The sequence below is a fragment of the Zonotrichia leucophrys genome, chromosome 4, assembly GCF_028769735.1.
Source record: "Zonotrichia leucophrys gambelii isolate GWCS_2022_RI chromosome 4, RI_Zleu_2.0, whole genome shotgun sequence".
Lineage (NCBI taxonomy): Eukaryota > Metazoa > Chordata > Aves > Passeriformes > Passerellidae > Zonotrichia > Zonotrichia leucophrys.
The window spans coordinates 4,720,296-4,726,578 of record NC_088173.1 but is presented as its reverse complement, the minus strand read 5'-3'; positions in this window follow the sequence as shown (position 1 = coordinate 4,726,578).

Sequence of the window (6,283 nt, the reverse complement as noted above, 5' to 3'; positions counted from 1 at the left end):
ACCGCTGTTGCTTTCATACCTCAGCACTGTACAGAAATGAATGTAATTTCCATCCACATTCATGCTGACTTGGCCCATCTCCTGCTGCAGCTTTGTTCACTGCTCTTGTGAAGAGCACCTCTGAGCTCCCAGGCTTTCGCTTTCTCCTCTTCCCATGCCAGGCATCCTCTCTTGGTGTTTGCAGACTCCAATTTCATGATGTAAATACATGATTCACTGCTGCTTCTATATTTCACTCATCGTGCCTGGCACTCCCATAGCTTCTCATGCTTTTCATGATACACACAGCTCAGCAGACTGATTTTGTGAAGTTAAAGGCAGGTTTTTTTCACCCTGACTTAGCTTTCAGTTTTCCCATTGTTTCGATTCTTCTATCATAGGCACCACACCAGATCACTACCCTGCACACATCTAAGATTCTATGCTTGGTGAATGCCTGTTAATTCTGGATTTTTCAATAGCATCCCTGAGTGATTTGTCCCAGATCCCAATCAGGACTTAGTCTTTTAACCCAGTTAACCAAGCCCTTCTGGCTTGGAACTTTCTTAAACTCATTTGTGTATTTGCTATTTGTATATTTGCTATTTGTATAGCAAATTCTATACATATGCTATTTGTGCTCTTAGCTCAAAGCCATTTCCCTCATGTATTTAATAAACAATGTAGTGGTATTCCTCCAGTCTCTTCTGTGCAGTTTCACAAAGACTCAACTCCACCAGCATTGGCTGCCACCTGTTTCAGAGATCAGCTGCACCAGGACTAGCTATTCTTTGTAGGGTGTGGTTGGGAAGATGCATTTTTTTGCCAGGCAAGACTCATGGGTTTTCTTTCATCTGTAAACTAAAAGTTAAATTGTGACCTATCTGTAGTGGGAGCCAGAAGCAGATGTCAGCTTTGAAAGAGGGAAATATGTCCGGTAATGATGCCTCATTTTCTTTAAATGTCTCTGGATATTCATGGAAAAATAACAGAGATATATCCCTGCACAACAGAGAGACAAAAACTTGAGAATGCTCTAAATCAAGGGCACTGCATTGGTTTTCTTGGCAGCCAGATGGAAAGTTGTGGAAGCTGTGGAGCAGAGTGAGATGCTCCTCCCCTTGAGTTAATCTCCTCAAATTGTGTCTTGTACCTCATTGTGAGCCTGAGACTCTAAATTAGTACCCTTGACTGCTCCCTCTGCAGAAAATAAACCTTTACCATCACAAAGGGCTGTAAGAATGTTCATGATGCACACACTGAGATCACTCCAGTCCAGAGCCCAGTCATTACAGGGAATGTAAGAGCATGCTCCAAAAAGAGGGACAGGAATAACCCTAGAGGGACATTCTCTCTACCTTCCCAGCATTCAGCACAGCTCTCTCTGGAAGAATTTGATTTCTAAACATGTAATTGATGAACGAGATGTTAGCTCAACCCATACTGATGTTCTGTAAAATCAAAAAGGGAATTATGTTAATTACAAACTGTTAAAGTAGTAAAGCAAATAATTTTTTGTTGTATCTTGTCCCTTCTCTTTCTGTCCCATATGCTTACCCACTCCCTGTGGCTTCAGTGAGTTGAAATTCTGGAAAGTCCTAGTCCCAAATTGTGTGCTACAGATCCATTCTGAGCAAACTCTGTAGGTCAAGCCTGTGAGAAGGAACAACTGACAGGCCTGACAAATGCAAAAGTACCCACGAGCACCAAGATCTTTCATGACCAAATGAAAGTGCTTTAAAAAAGGTCACTGGCCTGTGCCCATCTCATGTGGAGGGCCACTAGAGCCACGGCTTGCCTGGTGTCACCCAGCTGCAGGAGTGGGGTCGGAGACATCCAGTGGGTCTGTGCAGTAGCATTTCATGCTCGCAGTTCATCTCCTGCCATCCACCAGACAGCCACGGGGAGCAGACTCAGGCAAAATGAACTCTTTTGGGTCAAGCTGATCCTAAACTGGTCAGTCATGTCACCAGTCAGTTTGGAGTTGTGTAGCTAAAAGTTAATTGTGCAGGCTTACACAGGCCTGGCCCAGAGCCTGGCTAAGTTTAAAAGCTCCCCACCTGACCTGGTTGAGCTTGGGCCAAGCTCTGCACAATGGGGGAGGGACTGAACAGCAAAGATCACTGTCTAAGCCAATGCCCTAATTATGAGCCAAGGTTGCAGCTCTGGTTTAGTTGATCAATAATTCTATGATGGATCAGATACCAGCACTAATTCCATATACAAGAGAATAATTTAAAATACCTGTATACACTTCAGTGCCCAAGACACATAAGAAGTTCTAAATTAGTCTCTTGTGGAATCGTGTGACCTTTAACGCTTCCTCAGACACATGTTGTGTAGAACACTGCATCACTGGCCTTTAAGTGTCAGATCTGGTGTCACGGTGACAGATAAATGAAAGTGATAAGGCAGTAGCCAGAAAGACACTTAACATTTCATATATTTTAAAAATGGAGCTTTCTAAGAAAGAGAAAAATCAGCAGTGCTTATGTATTAGAAGAGGTTTGGCATATAAGACACCTCTCTCTCCAGCTGCTTCTACTTAATTCATCAGCTAAGCTGAGAAGTATCAGCGTTGGATCTCTCCCCTTTCACCCCGAGAGTGGCTGTGCAGCTTTGGCCACCACTGCCCTGACTGTAGCTAGCAGACACAGCCACATCCTGAGCAGCTGACACTTGCAAGGGATCTTGCTTTTCAAAGCAAAGACATCTCTTTTGAAAGTCTCACCCTTCTGTGGTAACTGAACAGCAATGGAGCATTTTGGGAAGACAGCCAAGGGAGTGAATGGAGACACCCAGGTCTTGGCATGAGAGTTGTCCCAGCTCAGCTTGTGTCCTCTGAGGCACAGTCCCACAGTCCAGAGCTGCTGGGTGCCAGTGGGAGCCAGTGCCCACTGGAGATTTCTCAGAAACACTGCAGATGAGGCGAGTGAGCGCCTCACACCAAGTGAAGACACCAATCGTCGTTTCCTTCCTCTTTTCCAGAGACAGAAACAACCACAGCACCGCACAGAGCCCGTGCCCTGCTGCTCCGCCCTCTATGAATCATACCAGGCTGAGAGGAGCAGCGACAGAAATGCCCCTGCCAGCCTTGTGTAGGGTGGTTGTGAAAGACCTGAGGCAGACATGTCACTCCTTCACTTCATAACCAGAAAGGCAGCAATAGCTATTCTTTTGCTTGCTAATAACTCACAGCTCATGCAAGGCTGGAGGCCAGCTTCCCACTCTCAGGAAGGGATGTGCCACAGGGTTTAGTGCTTTGAGACATCAGTGCTTTGAGACATCTCAGTGCTTTGAGACATCCCCCCTCCTCCCACTTCCAAAATGCAGCAGCTGGAGTCCAGCTACCAGTACAACAGCGGCTGCAGAAGCCAGGCCTTGGGAATGACTTGGATACTGACACTGATTTTAGAAATGGCACACAAAATAAATGCATTACTGCAAGGCCACCTGTAAGTGACAGAAGTCTGACTGAGGCAGGGCCAGGTCTGTTTGCAGAGTAGGGCAGTCACCTACGGTGCAGGTAAGAGGAGTCCCGAGGAGCATCTCCTCTGTCCTGCTGAATACACAGGGCAGCTCCATCATGATGCTCTTCTGCCTCCCAAGTGACAGGGAGCCTGCTGACACACAGAGGCTGCAGAGTCACATCGCAGTGAGCAAGAGGTCCAGGCCAGTGGAAAGGCCACCACAGCTGTAGTTAAGCAGCTATATAATAAAAATGCCTAGATACACACAAAAGTTGTTTTCCCCCTGAATTTTGTTTTCAAATAACTGGCTGCTCAGAGCACAAGGTGAAGGGCACACAGGTCTGTCATGAGACATACATGCTGATAGCTGGTCAGCTCTTACCATTGTGAAGGAAATCTCTGAGAGGTAAAATACATTTCCTCATACTCAGGGACATAAATTCATTGTTGTCATTTCAGAGCAAGGGAGTTTGGCTAATCCAGTTGTGGTCATATCTGGCTTGTTTAAGAAGCTGAACTGACTTGTAATTAAGTTAAGGTAGTTAACTTGCTCACAAAGGCAAGAGCAGACAAGCACTTTGATGTTCTGAAATGAAGCTTTTTATTCCTTTTATATTAACCTGAGCTGTGTGCAACCAAAGCACTAGGAGAAAGTGCTAAAAAGACATGGATTGCCCTATTTATTGGAAATTATTCTAATGGCTGCATTCACTCAAATGCTATAGTAGTACAGGAAAGGCTGAGATGTAAAGAGTGCTGACATTTCTTTTTCCTTCATGTCTGATCCCTCTAGTGATTGCTTTTATAATGGTGCCATATATAGAGTCCCTTAAACACATTTTCTTTATTAACACAAGTATCAGCTAATTTGTGTTCACGGACTTTAGTAAACACAGAGTTCCCACAAAAATTGCACAAAAATTTGCAAACTGTTAATTGCAAATATCAGGCAAAACAGTATCAATTCTATCTACCAAGCTTGAATAATGTTCTCCATGAAAAATCGAGGTTGGGGCAAGAGTGATGATTTGAAACATATTTTTACTGTTTACTTGTAGAAAATATTTCTATTGTGTGCTGCATATCAAGTAAGTTTAAAAGCCTGGGAAATTATTTTTTAAATAAAACTCTTAACCTGTTTTAATAACAAGCAAAAAGAAGATTGGCAACTGAACAATAAATGGAAAGGGATCCGTTTGAGAAGACAGGAGGAGAATATTTGGGTAAGGTCTCTTCTCTCAGCTGAAAGCTTGACCCAACTGAGGCAGGGCTGAACATTTTTTCTGTTTTTCTGTTTTTCAAAGCAAAAGAAATTGAAAATCCACATGTGTCATTTTAATGTATTTTAAATGCCAGATTTTAACCTCTAAACAGTACCCAGACCCTGTTACCCAAGTAAACACAAGCAAAACCACCCTGGAAGGGTTTCACAGGAGACCTCAGCAGTCCCTCGTTGTTCCCACCACAGAGAATAGGGCTGCACTTGTGCAAGCAGCAAACCCCAATATACCCCTGGGCCAAACCTTCAGCTGAGTTCTGCTGTGTCCAGATTTCAACCTCTGTTTAGGGCTGCCACATTTTTGAGTACATTTTTGGGTTCTATAGCTCAGGGCAAACTGCATTACAGGCACTAAAATATATGTACTTCACAGTTTGCTCCCAGTCAAAAGTGCCTTTTGGCTTTGAGAGTCTGAAAATAACCAGGCTATGAAAATTTAAACTATTTTTTTCACAGAGCATGAAACCAAAATCCCCATTACTTTATACTCTTTCCAAATTGATTTTAAAAATCAGCTGGCTTCCAGTGGCCTCACACTTTGCACTGGCTCTAGAATGCACAATCAAGAGTATATCAAGCCATCCCTACATTTCCTGTGTACCCTGTATCGTCAGTTCAGACATCTCAAAGAAGCCTATCCACCTGGCTTCACTGAATTGCAACAGACATCAATTTCTTAATTTTGTAACACACCATAACAAGTCTTGTGAAGCTAATACAGATGAGATTTTCAGTTACATCTTTGTCTGGTTTAGTCTTTGATAACAATTCTGTGGAGCCTTTTGGTGCCCGAATGTGGCACTTTGTGGTAGATACCACAACACAGCATTCTCACCTGGTGATTACTGCTCTTCAGCACAAAAAAACTGCATGAACTGTTGTAAACAGACTTTAACCCACTGAGAAAAAAAAAAAGGACAACTGAATAGAGCATTCTGGAAAAAATATATCTTAAAAATAGTTGAAACCAGGTATTCAATCCATTAGTGGAGCAGGGAACATAACAAAAATGTCCCCAGTTGTAACAGATTTGAAAATTCATAACACAACATTTTTCATGCAATCTTTAATGTTCAAACCATAACAATGGCTACTTTTAAATTAGAGTTACAAAACCTAAGACTTCCAGTGGAGAGGTGTTGCAAGAGTTGACATGTAGAAGAATATTTCTCCCAAAAGCTAAAAGATTTTTAACCGAGGACAGCAAATAATTGGCAACTTGAGTATCTTTACACAAGTACAATGCCATTCAGATTCTTTTACAAATATGTCAGTTTTAGTGTTTCAGTAACAAATCAACACTTGAGAAGAAGAGAAGTAGGAAAGAGAAGAATTTAGGGAAGATGGGTGGTGACAGAAGTCAATGTCTTGTGTGCTCACATGCAGAAGTTTGTAAAGATTTAAGGCTGATATAAAAACCTCAGATAAGACCAGGATATTTTTATGATCAGAAGCCCCCCTCACAATCAGGTTGATGAGTGGTAAATACTCAACAGTCCAGAAGCTGGTGGGACAATCACAACTCTGGGTGTTCTCTGTCCCACTGGTAATCAAG